The sequence below is a fragment of the Phyllobates terribilis genome, unplaced genomic scaffold (genome assembly GCF_046119375.1).
Source record: "Phyllobates terribilis strain yellow unplaced genomic scaffold, ASM4611937v1 Scaffold_2__4_contigs__length_985480577, whole genome shotgun sequence".
Lineage (NCBI taxonomy): Eukaryota > Metazoa > Chordata > Amphibia > Anura > Dendrobatidae > Phyllobates > Phyllobates terribilis.
Window position 1 is genome coordinate 15,653,473 of NW_027362762.1, and position 21,613 is coordinate 15,675,085.

The 21,613-nt window shown below is 49.7% G+C and overlaps 1 pseudogene; it reads left to right on the plus strand.

Annotated features, from left to right (window-relative positions):
• LOC141243505 (sodium-dependent proline transporter-like) overlaps window positions 1-21,613 on the plus strand; it is a 67,247-nt pseudogene that overhangs the window by 21,322 nt on the left and 24,312 nt on the right.

The following is a 21,613-nucleotide window of genomic DNA, read 5'->3' on the forward strand; positions in this document are numbered from 1 at the left end:
GTACCCGGGAGCTCTGCGCCTCCTACGTCTCCTCCTCATGTCCTCAGACGTCTGTACCCGGGAGCTCTGCGCCTCCTATGTCTCCTCATGTCCTCAGACGTCTGTACCCGGGAGCTCTGCGCCTCCTACGTCTCCTCATGTCCTCAGACGTCTGTACCCGGGAGCTCTGCGCCTCCTACGTCTCCTCCTCATGTCCTCAGACGTCTGTACCCGGGAGCTCTGCGCCTCCTACGTCTCCTCATGTCCTCAGACGTCTGTACCCCGGAGCTCTGCGCCTCCTACGTCTCCTCCTCATGTCCTCAGACGTCTGTACCCGGGAGCTCTGCGCCTCCTACGTCTCCTCCTCATGTCCTCAGACGTCTGTACCCGGGAGCTCTGCGCCTCCTATGTCTCCTCATGTCCTCAGACGTCTGTACCCGGGAGCTCTGCGCCTCCTACGTCTCCTCATGTCCTCAGACGTCTGTACCCGGGAGCTCTGCGTCTCCTACGTCTCCTCCTCATGTCCTCGGACGTCTGTACCCCGGAGCTCTGCGCCTCCTACGTCTCCTCCTCATGTCCTCAGACGTCTGTACCCGGGAGCTCTGCGCCTCCTACGTCTCCTCATGTCCTCAGACGTCTGTACCCCGGAGCTCTGCGCCTCCTACGTCTCCTCCTCATGTCCTCAGACGTCTGTACCCGGTAGCTCTGCGCCTCCTACGTCTCCTCCTCATGTCCTCAGACGTCTGTACCCGGTAGCTCTGCGCCTCCTATGTCTCCTCATGTCCTCAGACGTCTGTACCCGGGAGCTCTGCGCCTCCTACGTCTCCTCATGTCCTCAGACGTCTGTACCCGGGAGCTCTGCGTCTCCTACGTCTCCTCCTCATGTCCTCAGACGTCTGTACCCCGGAGCTCTGCGTCTTCTACGTCTCCTCCTCATGTCCTCAGACGTCTGTACCCCGGAGCTCTGCGTCTCCTACGTCTCCTCCTCATGTCCTCAGACGTCTGTACCCCGGAGCTCTGCGTCTCCTACGTCTCCTCCTCATGTCCTCAGACGTCTGTACCCCGGAGCTCTGCGTCTCCTACGTCTCCTCCTCATGTCCTCAGACGTCTGTACCCCGGAGCTCTGCGTCTCCTACGTCTCCTCCTCATGTCCTCAGACGTCTGTACCCCGGAGCTCTGCGTCTCCTACGTCTCCTCCTCATGTCCTCAGACGTCTGTACCCCGGAGCTCTGCGTCTCCTACGTCTCCTCCTCATGTCCTCAGACGTCTGTACCCCGGAGCTCTGCGTCTCCTACGTCTCCTCCTCATGTCCTCAGACGTCTGTACCCCGGAGCTCTGCGTCTCCTACGTCTCCTCCTCATGTCCTCAGACGTCTGTACCCCGGAGCTCTGCGTCTCCTACGTCTCCTCCTCATGTCCTCAGACGTCTGTACCCCGGAGCTCTGCGTCTCCTACGTCTCCTCCTCATGTCCTCAGACGTCTGTACCCCGGAGCTCTGCGCCTCCTACGTCTCCTCCTCATGTCCTCAGACGTCTGTACCCCGGAGCTCTGCGCCTCCTACGTCTCCTCCTCATGTCCTCAGACGTCTGTACCCGGGAGCTCTGCGCCTCCTACGTCTCCTCATGTCCTCAGACGTCTGTACCCCGGAGCTCTGCGTCTCCTACGTCTCCTCATGTCCTCAGACGTCTGTACCCCGGAGCTCTGCGCCTCCTACGTCTCCTCCTCATGTCCTCAGACGTCTGTACCCCGGAGCTCTGCGCCTCCTACGTCTCCTCCTCATGTCCTCAGACGTCTGTACTCCGGAGCTCTGCGTCTTCTACGTCTCCTCCTCATGTCCTCAGACGTCTGTACTCCGGAGCTCCTCCTCATGTCCTCAGACGTCTGTACCCGGGAGCTCTGCGTCTCCTACGTCTCCTCCTCATGTCCTCAGACGTCTGTACCCCGGAGCTCTGCGTCTCCTACGTCTCCTCCTCATGTCCTCAGACGTCTGTACCCCGGAGCTCTGCGTCTCCTACGTCTCCTCCTCATGTCCTCAGACGTCTGTACCCCGGAGCTCTGCGTCTCCTACGTCTCCTCCTCATGTCCTCAGACGTCTGTACCCCGGAGCTCTGCGCCTCCTACGTCTCCTCCTCATGTCCTCAGACGTCTGTACCCCGGAGCTCTGCGCCTCCTACGTCTCCTCCTCATGTCCTCAGACGTCTGTACCCGGGAGCTCTGCGCCTCCTACGTCTCCTCATGTCCTCAGACGTCTGTACCCCGGAGCTCTGCGTCTCCTACGTCTCCTCATGTCCTCAGACGTCTGTACCCCGGAGCTCTGCGCCTCCTACGTCTCCTCCTCATGTCCTCAGACGTCTGTACCCCGGAGCTCTGCGCCTCCTACGTCTCCTCCTCATGTCCTCAGACGTCTGTACTCCGGAGCTCTGCGTCTTCTACGTCTCCTCCTCATGTCCTCAGACGTCTGTACTCCGGAGCTCCTCCTCATGTCCTCAGACGTCTGTACCCGGGAGCTCTGCGTCTTCTACGTCTCCTCCTCATGTCCTCAGACGTCTGTACCCGGGAGCTCTGCGCCTCCTACGTCTCCTCATGTCCTCAGACGTCTGTACCCCGGAGCTCTGCGCCTCCTACGTCTCCTCCTCATGTCCTCATCACTCCATCCGTTCCACCAATTGTACGGTACAATTACTCTGTTATCAGCCATTGCACTTCTCACACAAATCTTATCTAATATTTTCAAAACTGAGAGGATGCAAAGTTTTTTATTTTTATATTCATCTACAGTGGGGATGTAAAAGTTTGTGCACCCCTGGCCAAAATTCCTGTTATTGTGAACAGTTAAGCAAGTTGAAGATGAAATGATCTAAAAGACCTAAAGTTACAGATGACACATTTCCTTGTATATTTTCGTCTTTTACATTTTAAAAATTACAAAAAAGGAAAATGGTCAATTGCAAAAGTTTGTGCACCCTGCATGGTTAGTACCTAGTAGCGCCCCCTTGTGAAAGGATCACAGCTTGTAAACGCTTTTTGTAGCCAGACAGAGTCTTTCACTTCTTGTTTGAGGGATTTTCCTCCATTCTTCCTTGGAGAATTCCTCCAGTTCTGTGAGATTCCTGGGGCGTCTTGCATCCTCTGCTATTTGGAGGACTGGCCACAGATATTCAATGACGTTCAGATCAGGGGACTGTGAGGGCCATTGTAAAACCTTCAGCTTGCGCCTTTTGAGGTCGTCTATTGTGGATTGTGACTTGTGTTTAGGATCTTTATCCATTTCTAGAATCCTCCTCTTTTCACCATCAGCTTTTTTACAGATGGTGTTATGTTTGTATCAAGAACTTGTTGAAATTTCATTAAATCCATTCTTGTCTCTACCCGTGAAATGTTCCCCGTGCCATTGGATCCAACACAACCCCAAATCACGATTGATCCTCCCTCATGCTTATTGGTTAGCGGGATGTTCTTTTCCTGACATTCTGTGCCCTTTTTTCTCCACACACACCTTTGATCATTGTGGCCACAGACTTCTATTTTACCTCATCGGTCCACAGGACTTGTTTCCAAAATGCATCAGGCTTGTCTAGATGTTCTTTTGCACTTCTGAAGGTGAATTTTATGGTGAGGAAGCAGGAGAGGTTTTCTTCTGATGACTCTTCCATTAAGGCCATATTTGTGCAGGTGTCTCTGAACAGTAGAACAATGTACCACAACTCCAGTCTGCTAAATCTTTCTGAAGGTCTTCTGCAGTCATGCAGCGATTCTGACTTTCCTCTCTAGCAATCCTACCAGCAGCTCTCACTGACATTTTGCTTGGTCTTCCAGACCTTATGTTGACCTCCACTGCTCCTGGTAACTGCCATTTCTTAATTACATTTCAAACTGTGGAAAGGGCAACTTGTAAACTCTTTGCTCTCTTCTCATAGCTTCTCCTGCTTTGTGGCCTCCACCATTCTCAGAGCTCGGCAGCAGCTTAGAAGACCCCATCCCTGCTGGTTTATGGCACCAGGTTAGAGGAGGCTGGTTTTTATAATCTGCATCTCCGGCCTTTCCTAATGATGATGAAGAACAAGTCATAACCCTAACAGGCTAATTAAGGGCTGAAACCTTGGTCAAAGTTATCTGAGCACAAATCTCCAAAGGTGCATAAACTTTTGCATCTGCCCATTTTCCTTTTTGTAATTTTGAAAAAGTAAAAAATGACCATATTTATTTTTTTTGCCTAAAATACATAGGAAATGTTTCATCTGTAACTTTAGACCTTAACTGTTCACAATAACAGGAATTTTGACCAAGGGTGCACAAACTTTTACATGCCACTGTATAACTGATATCACCGCTCCTCTTATATCTCCTGTACTGTAATAAGATGTGATATCACCGCTCCTCTTATATCCCCTGTACTGTAATAAGATGTGATATCACCGCTCCTCTTATATCACTGTACTGTAATAAGATGTGATATCACCGCTCCTCTTATATCACCCTGTACTGTAATAAGATGTGATGTCACCGCTCCTCTTATATCACCTGTACTGTAATAAGATGTGATATCACCGCTCCTCTTATATCACCTGTACTGTAATAAGATGTGATATCACCGCTCCTCTTATATCTCCTGTACTGTAATAAGATGTGATATCACCGCCCCTCTTATATCTCCTGTACTGTAATAAGATGTGATATCACCGCTCCTCTTATATCCCCCTGTACTGTAATAAGATGTGGTATCACCGCTCCTCTTATATCTCCTGTACTGTAATAAGATGTGATATCACCGCTCCTCTTATATCTCCTGTACTGTAATAAGATGTGATATCACCGCTCCTCTTATATCCCCCTGTACTGTAATAAGATGTGGTATCACCGCTCCTCTTATATCTCCTGTACTGTAATAAGATGTGATATCACCGCCCCTCTTATATCTCCTGTACTGTAATAAGATGTGATAACACCGCTCCTCTTATATCTCCTGTACTGTAATAAGATGTGATAACACCGCTCCTCTTATATCTCCTGTACTGTAATAAGATGTGATATCACCGCTCCTCTTATATCCCCCTGTACTGTAATAAGATGTGATATCACCGCTCCTCTTATATCACCTGTACTGTAATAAGATGTGATATCACCGCTCCTCTTATATCACCTGTACTGTAATAAGATGTGATATCACCGCTCCTCTTATATCCCCCTGTACTGTAATAAGATGTGATATCACCGCTCCTCTTATATCTCCTGTACTGTAATAAGATGTGATATCACCGCTCCTCTTATATCTCCCTGTACTGTAATAAGATGTGATATCACCGCTCCTCTTATATCACTCTGTACTGTAATAAGATGTGGTATCACGACTCCTCTTATATCACCCTGAACTGTAATAAGATGTGATATCACCGCTCCTCTTATATCTCCTGTACTGTAATAAGATGTGATATCACCGCTCCTCTTATATCTCCTGTACTGTAATAAGATGTGATATCACCGCTCCTCTTATATCTCCTGTACTGTAATAAGATGTGATATCACCTCTCCTCTTATACCCCCCTGTACTGTAATAAGATGTGATATCACCTCTCCTCTTATATCACTTGTACTGTAATAAGATGCGATATCACCGCTCCTCTTATATCTCCTGTACTGTAATAAGATGTGATATCACCGCTCCTCTTATATCTCCTGTACTGTAATAAGATGTGATATCACCGCTCCTCTTATATCTCCTGTACTGTAATAAGATGTGATATCACCGCTCCTCTTATATCACCTGTACTGTAATAAGATGTGATATCACCGCTCCTCTTATATCACCTGTACTGTAATAAGATGTGATATCACAGCTCCTCTTATATCCCCTGTACTGTAATAAGATGTGATATCACCGCTCCTCTTATATCTCCCTGTACTGTAATAAGATGTGATATCACCTCTCCTCTTATATCTCCTGTACTGTAATAAGATGTGATATCACCGCTCCTCTTATATCTCCTGTACTGTAATAAGATGTGATATCACCGCTCCTCTTATATCTCCTGTACTGTAATAAGATGTGATATCACCGCTCCTCTTATATCACCTGTACTGTAATAAGATGTGATATCACAGCTCCTCTTATATCCCCTGTACTGTAATAAGATGTGATATCACCGCTCCTCTTATATCACCTGTACTGTAATAAGATGTGATATCACCGCTCTTCTTATATCTCCTGTACTGTAATAAGATGCGATATCACTGCTCCTCTTATATCACCTGTACTGTAATAAGATGTGATATCACCGCTCCTCTTATATCTCCTGTACTGTAATAAGATGCGATATCACCGCTCCTCTTATATCTCCTGTACTGTAATAAGATATGATATCACCGCTCCTCTTATATCTCCTGTACTGTAATAAGATGTGATATCACCGCTCCTCTTATATCTCCTGTACTGTAATAAGATGCGATATCACCGCTCCTCTTATATCTCCCTGTACTGTAATAAGATGTGATATCATCGCTCCTCTTATATCACCTGTACTGTAATAAGATGTGATATCACCGCTCCTCTTATATCTCCTGTACTGTAATAAGATGCGATATCACCGCTCCTCTTATATCTCCCTGTACTGTAATAAGATGCGATATCACCGCTCCTCTTATATCTCCTGTACTGTAATAAGATGCGATATCACCGCTCCTCTTATATCACCTGTACTGTAATAAGATGCGATATCACCGCTCCTCTTATATCTCCCTGTACTGTAATAAGATGTGATATCATCGCTCCTCTTATATCACCTGTACTGTAATAAGATGTGATATCACCGCTCCTCTTATATCTCCTGTACTGTAATAAGATGCGATATCACCGCTCCTCTTATATCTCCCTGTACTGTAATAAGATGCGATATCACCGCTCCTCTTATATCTCCTGTACTGTAATAAGATGCGATATCACCGCTCCTCTTATATCACCTGTACTGTAATAAGATGCGATATCACCGCTCCTCTTATATCACCTGTACTGTAATAAGATGTGATATCACAGCTCCTCTTATATCTCCCTGTACTGTAATAAGATGCGATATCACCGCTCCTCTTATATCTCCCTGTACTGTAATAAGATGCGATATCACCGCTCCTCTTATATCACCTGTACTGTAATAAGATGCGATATCACCGCTCCTCTTATATCACCTGTACTGTAATAAGATGTGATATCACCGCTCCTCTTATATCACCTGTACTGTAATAAGATGTGATATCACAGCTCCTCTTATATCTCCCTGTACTGTAATAAGATGCGATATCACCGCTCCTCTTATATCTCCTGTACTGTAATAAGATGCGATATCACCGCTCCTCTTATATCTCCTGTACTGTAATAAGATGTGATATCACCGCTCCTCTTATATCTCCTGTACTGTAATAAGATGATATCACCGCTCCTCTTATATCGCCTGTACTGTAATAAGATGTGATATCACCGCTCCTCTTATATCGCCTGTACTGTAATAAGATGTGATATCACCGCTCCTCTTATATCACCCTGTACTGTAATAAGATGTGATATCACCGCTCCTCTTATATCACCCTGTACTGTAATAAGATGTGATATCACCGCTCCTCTTATATCACCCTGTACTGTAATAAGATGTGATATCACCGCTCCTCTTATATCACCCTGTACTGTAATAAGATGTGATATCACCGCTCCTCTTATATCACCTGTACTGTAATAAGATGTGATGTCACCGCTCCTCTTATATCTCCCTGTACTGTAATAAGATGTGATATCACCTCTCCTCTTATATCTCCCTGTACTGTAATAAGATGTGATGTCACCGCTCCTCTTATATCTCCCTGTACTGTAATAAGATGTGATGTCACCGCTCCTCTTATATCTCCCTGTACTGTAATAAGATGTGATATCACTTCTCCTCTTATATCTCCTGTACTGTAATAAGATGTGATATCACCGCTCCTCTTATATCTCCTGTACTGTAATAAGATGTGATATCACCGCTCCTCTTATATCTCCCTGTACTGTAATAAGATGTGATATCACCGCTCCTCTTATATCTCCTGTACTGTAATAAGATGTGATATCACCGCTCCTCTTATATCTCCTGTACTGTAATAAGATGTGATATCACCGCTCCTCTTATATCTCCTGTACTGTAATAAGATGTGATATCACCGCGCCTCTTATATCTCCTGTACTGTAATAAGATGTGATATCACCGCTCCTCTTATATCTCCCTGTACTGTAATAAGATGTGATATCACCGCTCCTCTTATATCACCTGTACTGTAATAAGATGTGATATCACCGCTCCTCTTATATCTCCCTGTACTGTAATAAGATGTGATATCACCGCTCCTCTTATATCACCTGTACTGTAATAAGATGTGATATCACCGCTCCTCTTATATCACCTGTACTGTAATAAGATGTGATATCACCGCCCCTCTTATATCTCCTGTACTGTAATAAGATGTGATATCACCGCTCCTCTTATATCACCTGTACTGTAATAAGATGTGATATCACCGCTCCTCTTATATCACCTGTACTGTAATAAGATGTGATATCACCTCTCCTCTTATATCACCTGTACTGTAATAAGATGTGATATCACCGCTCCTCTTATATCACCTGTACTGTAATAAGATGTGATATCACCGCTCCTCTTATATCTCCTGTACTGTAATAAGATGTGATATCACCGCTCCTCTTATCTCCTGTACTGTAATAAGATGTGATATCACCGCTCCTCTTATATCCCCCTGTACTGTAATAAGATGTGATATCACCGCTCCTCTTATATCTCCCTGTACTGTAATAAGATGTGATATCACCGCTCCTCTTATATCACTGTACTGTAATAAGATGTGATATCACCGCTCCTCTTATATCTCCCTGTACTGTAATAAGATGTGATATCACCGCTCCTCTTATATCACCTGTACTGTAATAAGATGTGATATCACCGCTCCTCTTATATCTCCCTGTACTGTAATAAGATGTGATATCACCGCTCCTCTTATATCCCCTGTACTGTAATAAGATGTGATATCACCGCTCCTCTTATATCCCCTGTACTGTAATAAGATGTGATATCACAGCTCCTCTTATATCACCTGTACTGTAATAAGATGTGATATCACCGCTCCTCTTATAGCTCCTGTACTGTAATAAGATGTGATATCACCGCTCCTCTTATATCCCCTGTACTGTAATAAGATGTGATATCACAGCTCCTCTTATATCACCTGTACTGTAATAAGATGTGATATCACAGCTCCTCTTATATCACCTGTACTGTAATAAGATGTGATATCACAGCTCCTCTTATATCACCCTGTACTGTAATAAGATGTGATATCACCGCTCCTCTTATATCACCCTGTACTGTAATAAGATGTGATATCACCTGTACTGTAATAAGATGTGATATCACCGCTCCTCTTATATCTCCTGTACTGTAATAAGATGTGATATTACCGCCCCTCTTATATCACCCTGTACTGTAATAAGACTTGTGTCTGATATCGCCTCTTCTGACCCCGGGGTGTACATTAGATGCGGGCGCGGTCCTGGAGATGCACGTGGCGGAGGATTCCTAGTAATTACCGGCTGAGGTGTCCTTATTTATAGTAAATGATTTTGGGTGGCTCCGGTCGGACCGGCCGCACTAGTTCCATGATGAGAGTGGTAGTCCCTCCCCGTTCGGCTCTTTGTGCGGCCCCTGGTATATATGATCTGAGGCGTGCTGTGTAATCTGATGGGGAATGTGACAGGTGGGAGAGCGGACACGTCCGGACACGACCCCAACACCAGGAATGTGTGAGGAGCAGTCACCACCATGTCCTGCTCTGCCGGTCACTGACCGCTCCCCATAGGGAGTAATGCAGCCTGCGGTCATCACTGAGGAGCAGTCACCACCATGTCCTGCTCTGCCGGTCACTGACCGCTCCCCATAGGGAGTAATGCAGCGTGCGGTCATCACTGAGGAGCAGTCACCACCATGTCCTGCTCTGCCGGTCACTGACCGCTCCCCATAGGGAGTAATGCAGTGTGCGGCCATCACTGAGGAGCGGTCACCACCATGTCCCGTGCTGCCGGTCACTGACAGCTCTCCATAGGGAGTAATGCAGCGTGCGGTCATCACTGAGGAGCTGTCACCACCATGTCCTGCGCTGCTGGTCACTGACAGCTCTCCATAGGGAGTAATGCAGCGTGCGGTCATCACTGAGGAGCGGTCACCACCATGTCCCGCGCTGCCGGTCACTGACAGCTCCCCATAGGGAGTAATGCAGTGTGTGGCCATCACTGAGGAGCTGTCACCACCATGTCCTGCGCTGCTGGTCACTGACAGCTCTCCATAGGGAGTAATGCAGCGTGCGGTCATCACTGAGGAGCGGTCACCACCATGTCCCGTGCTGCCGGTCACTGACAGCTCTCCATAGGGAGTAATGCAGTGTGTGGCCATCACTGAGGAGCTGTCACCACCGTGTCCTGTGCTGCTGGTCACTGACAGCTCTCCATAGGGAGTAATGCAGCGTGCGGTCATCACTGAGGAGCTGTCACCACCATGTCCTGCGCTGCTGGTCACTGACAGCTCTCCATAGGGAGTAATGCAGCGTGCGGTCATCACTGAGGAGCTGTCACCACCGTGTCCTGTGCTGCTGGTCACTGACAGCTCTCCATAGGGAGTAATGCAGCGTGCGGTCATCACTGAGGAGCGGTCACCACCATGTCCCGTGCTGCCGGTCACTGACAGCTCCCCATAGGGAGTAATGCAGCGTGCGGTCATCACTGAGGAGTGGTAACTGGAGGCCGGTGTTGGGCTCTCAGCGGTCACCAGAGCTGATCCATAATGGCGGACAGTAACCGCGATGCTGCTATGGGTTGTTGCCATTATTGGCGGCCATTGAATCCTGATGAGAGGTAGACAAGAACGTGGAGTAAGCGGCTGCAGGAGACGCCATCTTGGTCAGTTTCACACGCTCTTTACCTCAGCGCCGTCTGCAGAACATTCTACAAATATCTGAAATATGAACCAAACCGATGGAAAACGAATGGCCGGGTCCTCTGTCGCCCCTAGCAACCAATCACAGCCGAAGTCTCATTTCTTACACTGCTCTGGACAAATGAAAGCTGATTCCTGATTGGCCGGGTCATGGCTATTCTATCAGTGCACAGTCGTGATATATGAGGCCCGGGGACTCGGGGGTGTTTGCACCGTTTCTGGGGTATTTGCTTTGTTAACCCCTTAGTGTCTGAGCCAATATTCACCTTCATGACCAGTGTCACTTTGAGGTAATAACTCTGGAGCTTCAACGGCTCCCGGTGATTGTTTTTTCGTGACATATTGTTCTTTTTGTTAGTGGTAAATTTAGGTCGATATTTTTTGTGTTTTATTTGTTACAATGTTGGAATTTTGTCAAAAATTCAGAAAAATTCACAATTTTCAAACTTTCAGTCTTTGTCCTTGGAGCAGTCCGTCCTGCTGGACGCCATAACTAATAAACTGTCACGTCTGTCACTTCACAGCCGCATCGTTTTTAAAACGTAATTTTACATTGTTAGGATGTTAAAGGGTTAAAAGTTTAGTAGAAATTTCTCATTTTTCCAGCAAAATTTACAAAACCTGTTTCCAGGGCTGTGGAGTCGGAAAGCCCAACCTGCGACTCCGACTCCGCAATCTCCCTTACACCGACTCCACGACTCCTCAATCTCCCTTACACCGACTCCACGACTCCGACTCCTCAATCTCCCTTACACCGACTCCACGACTCCGACTCCTCAATCTCCCTTACACCGACTCCACGACTCCGACTCCTCAATCTCCCTTACACCGACTCCGACTCCTCAATCTCCCTTACACCGACTCCGACTCCTCAATCTCCCTTACACCGACTCCGACTCCTCAATCTCCCTTACACCGACTCCGACTCCTCAATCTCCCTTACACCGACTCCGACTCCTCAATCTCCCTTACACCGACTCCGACTCCTCAATCTCCCTTACACCGACTCCGACTCCTCAATCTCCCTTACACCGACTCCGACTCCTCAATCTCCCTTACACCGACTCCGACTCCTCAATCTCCCTTACACCGACTCCGACTCCTCAATCTCCCTTACACCGACTCCGCGACTCCTCAATCTCCCTTACACCGACTCCACGACTCCTCAATCTCCTTTACACCGACTCCGCGACTCCGTCTCCTCAATCTCCTTTACACCGACTCGACGACTCCGACTCCGCAATCTCCCTTACACTGACTCCACGACTCCTCAATCTCCCTTACACCGACTCCTCAATCTCCCTTACACCGACTCCACGACTCCGACTCCTCAATCTCCACGACTCCGACTCCTCAATCTCCCTTACACCGACTCCACGACTCCGACTCCTCAATCTCCCTTACACCGACTCCGACTCCTCAATCTCCCTTACACCGACTCCGACTCCTCAATCTCCCTTACACCGACTCCGACTCCTCAATCTCCCTTACACCGACTCCGACTCCTCAATCTCCCTTACACCGACTCCGACTCCTCAATCTCCCTTACACCGACTCCGACTCCTCAATCTCCCTTACACCGACTCCGACTCCTCAATCTCCCTTACACCGACTCCGACTCCTCAATCTCCCTTACACCGACTCCGACTCCTCAATCTCCCTTACACCGACTCCACGACTCCGACTCCTCAATCTCCCTTACACCGACTCCGACTCCTCAATCTCCCTTACACCGACTCCGACTCCTCAATCTCCCTTACACCGACTTCGACTCCTCAATCTCCCTTACACCGACTCCGACTCCTCAATCTCCCTTACACCGACTCCTCAATCTCCCTTACACCGACTCCTCAATCTCCCTTACACCGACTCCTCAATCTCCCTTACACCGACTCCTCAATCTCCCTTACACCGACTCCTCAATCTCCCTTACACCGACTCCTCAATCTCCCTTACACCGACTCCTCAATCTCCCTTACACCGACTCCTCAATCTCCCTTACACCGACTCCTCAATCTCCCTTACACCGACTCCGCGACTCCTCAATCTCCCTTACACCGACTCCGCGACTCCTCAATCTCCCTTACACCGACTCCGCGACTCCTCAATCTCCCTTACACCGACTCCGCGACTCCTCAATCTCCCTTACACCGACTCCGCGACTCCTCAATCTCCCTTACACCGACTCCGCGACTCCTCAATCTCCCTTACACCGACTCCGCGACTCCTCAATCTCCCTTACACCGACTCCGCGACTCCTCAATCTCCCTTACACCGACTCCACGACTCCGACTCCTCAATCTCCCTTACACCGACTCCGACTCCTCAATCTCCCTTACACCGACTCCGACTCCTCAATCTCCCTTACACCGACTCCTCAATCTCCCTTACACCGACTCCTCAATCTCCCTTACACCGACTCCGACTCCTCAATCTCCCTTACACCGACTCCGACTCCTCAATCTCCCTTACACCGACTCCGACTCCTCAATCTCCCTTACACCGACTCCGACTCCTCAATCTCCCTTACACCGACTCCACGACTCCGACTCCTCAATCTCCCTTACACCGACTCCGACTCCTCAATCTCCCTTACACCGACTCCGACTCCTCAATCTCCCTTACACCGACTCCGACTCCTCAATCTCCCTTACACCGACTCCTCAATCTCCCTTACACCGACTCCTCAATCTCCCTTACACCGACTCCTCAATCTCCCTTACACCGACTCCTCAATCTCCCTTACACCGACTCCTCAATCTCCCTTACACCGACTCCTCAATCTCCCTTACACCGACTCCTCAATCTCCCTTACACCGACTCCTCGACTCCTCAATCTCCCTTACACCGACTCCGCGACTCCTCAATCTCCCTTACACCGACTCCGCGACTCCTCAATCTCCCTTACACCGACTCCGCGACTCCTCAATCTCCCTTACACCGACTCCGCGACTCCTCAATCTCCCTTACACCGACTCCGCGACTCCTCAATCTCCCTTACACCGACTCCGCGACTCCTCAATCTCCCTTACACCGACTCCGCGACTCCTCAATCTCCCTTACACCGACTCCGCGACTCCTCAATCTCCCTTACACCGACTCCGACTCCTCAATCTCCCTTACACCGACTCCACGACTCCGACTCCTCAATCTCCCTTACACCGACTCCGACTCCTCAATCTCCCTTACACCGACTCCGACTCCTCAATCTCCCTTACACCGACTCCGACTCCTCAATCTCCCTTACACCGACTCCGACTCCTCAATCTCCCTTACACCGACTCCGACTCCTCAATCTCCCTTACACCGACTCCACGACTCCGACTCCTCAATCTCCCTTACACCGACTCCGACTCCTCAATCTCCCTTACACCGACTCCGACTCCTCAATCTCCCTTACACCAACTCCTCAATCTCCCTTACACCGACTCCGACTCCTCAATCTCCCTTACACCGACTCCGACTCCTCAATCTCCCTTACACCGACTCCGACTCCTCAATCTCCCTTACACCGACTCCGACTCCTCAATCTCCCTTACACCGACTCCACGACTCCGACTCCTCAATCTCCCTTACACCGACTCCGACTCCTCAATCTCCCTTACACCGACTCCGACTCCTCAATCTCCCTTACACCGACTCCGACTCCTCAATCTCCCTTACACCGACTCCGACTCCTCAATCTCCCTTACACCGACTCCTCAATCTCCCTTACACCGACTCCTCAATCTCCCTTACACCGACTCCTCAATCTCCCTTACACCGACTCCTCAATCTCCCTTACACCGACTCCTCAATCTCCCTTACACCGACTCCTCAATCTCCCTTACACCGACTCCTCAATCTCCCTTACACCGACTCCTCAATCTCCCTTACACCGACTCCGCGACTCCTCAATCTCCCTTACACCGACTCCGCGACTCCTCAATCTCCCTTACACCGACTCCGCGACTCCTCAATCTCCCTTACACCGACTCCGCGACTCCTCAATCTCCCTTACACCGACTCCGCGACTCCTCAATCTCCCTTACACCGACTCCGACTCCTCAATCTCCCTTACACCGACTCCACGACTCCGACTCCTCAATCTCCCTTACACCGACTCCGACTCCTCAATCTCCCTTACACCGACTCCGACTCCTCAATCTCCCTTACACCGACTCCGACTCCTCAATCTCCCTTACACCGACTCCGACTCCTCAATCTCCCTTACACCGACTCCGACTCCTCAATCTCCCTTACACCGACTCCGACTCCTCAATCTCCCTTACACCGACTCCGCGACTCCTCAATCTCCCTTACACCGACTCCGCGACTCCTCAATCTCCCTTACACCGACTCCGCGACTCCTCAGTCTCCCTTACACCGACTCCGCGACTCCTCAATCTCCCTTACACCGACTCCGCGACTCCTCAATCTCCCTTACACCGACTCCGCGACTCCTCAATCTCCCTTACACCGACTCCGCGACTCCTCAATCTCCCTTACACCGACTCCGCGACTCCTCAATCTCCCTTACACCGACTCCGCGACTCCTCAATCTCCCTTACACCGACTCCGCGACTCCTCAATCTCCCTTACACCGACTCCGCGACTCCTCAATCTCCCTTACACCGACTCCGCGACTCCTCAATCTCCCTTACACCGACTCCGCGACTCCTCAATCTCCCTTACACCGACTCCGCGACTCCTCAATCTCCCTTACACCGACTCCGCGACTCCGACTCCTCAATCTCCCTTACACCGACTCCGCGACTCCGACTCCTCAATCTCCCTTACACCGACTCCGCGACTCCGTCTCCTCAATCTCCCTTACACCGACTCCGCGACTCCGACTCCTCAATCTCCCTTACACCGACTCCACGACTCCGACTCCTCAATCTCCCTTACACCGACTCCGACTCCTCAATCTCCCTTACACCGACTCCACGACTCCGACTCCTCAATCTCCCTTACACCGACTCCACGACTCCGACTCCTCAATCTCCCTTACACCGACTCCACGACTCCGACTCCTCAATCTCCCTTACACCGACTCCACGACTCCGACTCCTCAATCTCCCTTACACCGACTCCACGACTCCGACTCCTCAATCTCCACGACTCCGTCTCCTCAATCTCCCTTACACCGACTCCGCGACTCCGTCTCCTCAATCTCCCTTACACCGACTCCGCGACTCCGACTCCTCAATCTCCCTTACACCGACTCCACGACTCCGACTCCTCAATCTCCCTTACACCGACTCCGACTCCTCAATCTCCCTTACACCGACTCCACGACTCCGACTCCTCAATCTCCCTTACACCGACTCCACGACTCCGACTCCTCAATCTCCCTTACACCGACTCCACGACTCCGACTCCTCAATCTCCCTTACTCCGACTCCACGACTCCGACTCCTCAATCTCCCTTACACCGACTCCACGACTCCGACTCCTCAATCTCCCTTACTCCGACTCCACGACTCCGACTCCTCAATCTCCCTTACACCGACTCCGCGACTCCGTCTCCTCAATCTCCCTTACACCGACTCCACGACTCCGACTCCTCAATCTCCCTTACACCGACTCCACGACTCCGTCTCCTCAATCTCCCTTACACCGACTCCACGACTCCGACTCCTCAATCTCCCTTACACCGACTCCACGACTCCGACTCCTCAATCTCCCTTACTCCGACTCCACGACTCCGACTCCTCAATCTCCCTTACACCGACTCCGCGACTCCGTCTCCTCAATCTCCCTTACACCGACTCCACGACTCCGACTCCTCAATCTCCCTTACACCGACTCCACGACTCCGTCTCCTCAATCTCCCTTACACCGACTCCACGACTCCGACTCCTCAATCTCCCTTACACCGACTCAGACTCCTCAATCTCCCTTACACCGACTCCACGACTCCGACTCCTCAATCTCCCTTACACCGACTCCGCGACTCCGTCTCCTCAATCTCCCTTACACCGACTCCACGACTCCGACTCCTCAATCTCCCTTACACCGACTCCGACTCCTCAATCTCCCTTACACCGACTCCACGACTCCGACTCCTCAATCTCCCTTACACCGACTCCGCGACTCCGTCTCCTCAATCTCCCTTACACCGACTCCGCGACTCCGACTCCTCAATCTCCCTTACACCGACTCCGACTCCCACATATATTGCTTATATTTAAGTGAAAAATTTATTGTAGTACAATGTGAACATCAGACATTTAATCATTTTTATGATACAATAATCAAGATATTAAGATAGAACATAATATATATTTATTGGAATACAACTTTAGAACTTGGGTTGGAGGCAAAGCCGTGACCACATGGGTATCATCTCTAACAGTTTCCGGGTATAAAGGAATTGCCTCGCGCACAGTCAGTTTTTGATGAACGGTTGAATTTTTCTATTTCTTTGAGAGCAAGTGAAACATTTTGCTGAAATCTGGTCAATCTGCTATAGGAGACGGAGTGAAATCTTTTTCCTTGCGGCAAGGCTTTGCCTGCTCCATGTTATCCAAATACTTGTCAAAGTCAAACTCATCATCTGATGAGGGTGAAGATATGGCAGCAGTGGCACTGTCAGGACCCAAGTCCTCCTGCGCCTGGCAGTCCTCCTGTAGGCCACTCATCCTAACTGCTACCTCAGTCAGAGCTTCATTCTTTTTGGTACAGATAAGATATGGATAGACAGATGTGGATAAATGGATGGATGGATAGTGGGATGGATAGATAGATGGATAGATAGATAGTCATAGATGGATGGATAGATAGAGAGTCGTGGATAGATAGAGAGCAATATGGATGGGTAGCTGGAGGGATAGATGAAAGGATAGATGAACGGATGGATAGATAGAGAGCCATATGGATGGGTAGCTAGAGGGATAGATGGATGAAAGGATAGATGAACGGATGGATAGATAGAGGGATGGATAGATGAATACATGGAGGGATAGATAGAGTGTGATAGACAGATGACAGCTACAGACAGCAAATAGTACATTGCACATATCGCACATATAGTTCACATATTGTACAGAGAGCACATAATAATCACCTACAATATTAGCATTAGTTACCTTCCTGTGACAGAGATGAGCAGTAGTACTTTCACTTTCTCACTTTCTCAAACGCGGTGCTCCCCCATATGTAACCAGAAATTACTGTTAGGCCACACGTTAGGGCTGAGATGGAGGAAGCTCTTTGGCTTTTGGAGCATAGATTTTGGCAGAATAGTTTGCGGGTGACATTTGCTGATTTTTTTTACATATAGTGTAGTGGCCCCTATACAGTGTAGTGCCCCTATACAGTGTAGAGCCCCCATATATTGTCGCAACCCCATATATTGTAGTGCCCCGATAGTGTAGAGACTTCATATATTGTCGCACCCGCATACATTATGCCCCCATATATTGTAGTGCACCAATAGTGTAGAGCCCCCATATATTGTCGCACCGCTATATATTGTAGTGCCTTATATATTGTCGCGCCCCCATATAATGTAGTGCACCGATAGTGTAGTGCCCCCATATATTGTAGTCCCCCATATATTGTCGTGCCCCATATATTGTAGTGCCTTATATATTGTCGCGCCCCCATATAATGTAGTGCACCGATACAGTGTAGTGCCCCCATATATTGTAGTCCCCCATATATTGTCGTGCCCCATATATTGTCGCACCGCTATATATTGTCGTGCCCCATATATTGTCGCACCGCTATATATTGTCGTGCCCCATATATTGTCGCACCGCTATATATTGTCGTGCCCCATATATTGTCGCACCGCTATATATTGTCGTGCCCCATATATTGTCGCACCGCTATATATTGTCGTGCCCCATATATTGTCGCACCGCTATATATTGTCGCACCCCCATATATTGTGCGATGAGTTGGAGAACTTTTTTTGTCCCATTTTGGGGCACATAGTAATTTTTAATTGCTTTTTCCTCAATTTTTTTGTGTCCGTATAATGGAAAAGTGCCATTGTTGGTGTGTTTTTTATTATTTTGTTTCACGGTATTCGCCGTACAGAGTAAATAACGAGCCAGTTTTATAGATCAGTTTGTTCCGGACGTGACGATGTTTTTTACACTTTATTTTCCCTTTTCTCTGTCCGCTGTGGGACATGAATATTTTTTACTCTGATCGCTGGTTCCTCGCTCTGCAGGACTCGTGTACCACCGGGCCGGAGACCGGTCAGTGACTCGCAGGCCACCGTACCCTGGGATCGGCAGATGACCTCAGGGTACCATGGCAACCATCTGCACCCGCGATTACAATCGTGGGGGTAAATCCTGCTTGAGGGGGTCTTTTAACCACTTGCATACCGATGTCACGATTGACAGCGGTATTTAGGGGGTTAATCAGCCCCAATTGGCTCTAAAACCGAGCAGGGCCTGGTGACGGCTATCACCCGTGAGAATTTTGGCAGCGGGGCGGCGCTATTACTTTATTCCCGGACCCTTATGGCCCCCATTTTTATGCGTATCAGCGGTTAAAGGGTTACATTGCTTATGGTTGCTATGGCAATCATCTTTTAGCTCTCATGTAGAGAAAATGAAAGCCAGGATGTGATTGGTTTCTATGGGTAACGCCACTGTACCGTTACTACACATACCAACCAATCACATTCTAGCTCTCATGTAGTGAAAATGAAAGCCAGGATGTGGCAGTAATGGGACAGTGGAGTTATCCATAGAAGCCAATCAGCTGCTAGCTTTCACGTATAAATAAATGAAAGCCGCGATCTAATTGGTTACCACAGGCAGTTCTTAGTGTTAATCGGAGCCTGGCTTTCATTTTCTCTACATGAGCGAGAAGCTGATTGGTTGCTATGGGCAGTGCTGGCACAGTGAAGGAGTTGCCCATAGCAACCAACCAGATCCCGGCTGCCCTTTTCTCTACATGAGAGCTGGCATCTGATTGGTTTAGTATTGGCCCCTCCCTCATCCTCTTGTTCTCCTCCCCCCAGGAGCCTTCCTCATCCCGTACTCCATCATGCTCTTCTTCACCGGCCTGCCGCTCTTCCTCATGGAGCTGAGCTTGGGTCAGTATGGTGCGGCCGGACCCATCACTGTGTGGAAGTGCTGCCCCATCCTTAAAGGTGAGTGAGGTTGTGAGTGGCCCCTGGGTGGACGGCCCCCCGTATGACGTGTCTCGCCCTCCGCAGGTATCGGCATCGGCATGCTCCTGGTCTCCGCTCTGGTGTCCTTATATTATAACGTTATAATCGCCTGGACCTTCTATTACCTGGGAAAATCCTTCCAGAGCCCCCTGCCCTGGTCCTGTGATGCCCCCGACTACGCCCCACTGTGCCTGGTAAGAGGGGTCCTGGGGGAGGGGCAATTACACGCGAGGGTCCGATGTATCACACGTGTCATGTGTTCCCCCCCCACAGAACGTCTCCGGAAACGGATCCAAATTCAGCGCCAGCGAAGCTTTCTGGAAGTAAGTGAGAACGTGTAGAGCGCCACGTGTCTGTCTCTATAGAGCGCAGCGGTCGTCCGAATCTGCAGAGCGCCACGTGTCTGTCTCTATAGAGCGCAGCGGTCATCTGCATCTGCAGAGCGCCACGTGTCTGTCTCTATAGAGCGCAGCGGTCATCTGCATCTGCAGAGCGCCATGTAAGGCCACCTCTATAGAGCGCAGCGGTCATCTGCATCTGCAGAGCGCCATGTATGGCCGCCTCTATAGAGCGCAGCGGTCATCTGCAGAGTGCCATGTATGGCCGCCTCTATAGAGCGCAGCGGTTATCTGCATCTGCAGAGCGCCATGTATGGCCGCCTCTATAGAGCGCAGCGGTCATCTGCATCTGCAGAGCGCCATGTATGGCTGCCTCTATAGAGCGCAGCGGTCATCTGCATCTGCAGAGCGCCATGTATGACCGCCTCTATAGAGCGCAGCGGTCATCTGCATCTGCAGAGCGCCATGTATGGCCGCCTCTATAGAGCGCAGCGGTCATCTGCATCTGCAGAGCGCCATGTATGACCGCCTCTATAGAGCGCAGCGGTCATCTGCATCTGCCGAGCGCCATGTATGGCCACCTCTATAGAGCGCAGCGGTCATCTGCATCTGCCGAGCGCCATGTATGGCCACCTCTATAGAGCGCAGCGGTCATCTGCATCTGCCGAGCGCCATGTATGGCCGCCTCTATAGAGCGCAGCGGTCATCTGCATCTGCAGAGCGCCATGTATGGCCGCCTCTATAGAGCGCAGCGGTCATCTGCATCTGCAGAGCGCCATGTATGGCCGCCTCTATAGAGCGCAGCGGTCATCTGCATCTGCAGAGCGCCATGTATGGCCGCCTCTATAGAGCGCAGCGGTCATCTGCATCTGCAGAGCTCCATGTATGGCCGCCTCTATAGAGCGCAGCGGTCATCTGCATCTGCAGAGCGCCATGTATGGCCACATCTATAGAGCGCAGCGGTCATCTGCATCTGCAGAGCGCCATGTATGGCCACCTCTATAGAGCGCAGCAGTCATCTGCATCTGCAGAGCGCCACGTGTCTGTCTCTATAGAGCGCAGCAGTCATCTGCATCTGCAGAGCGCCATGTATGGCCGCCTCTATAGAGCGCAGCGGTCATCTGCATCTGCAGAGCGCCATGCATGATCACCTCTATA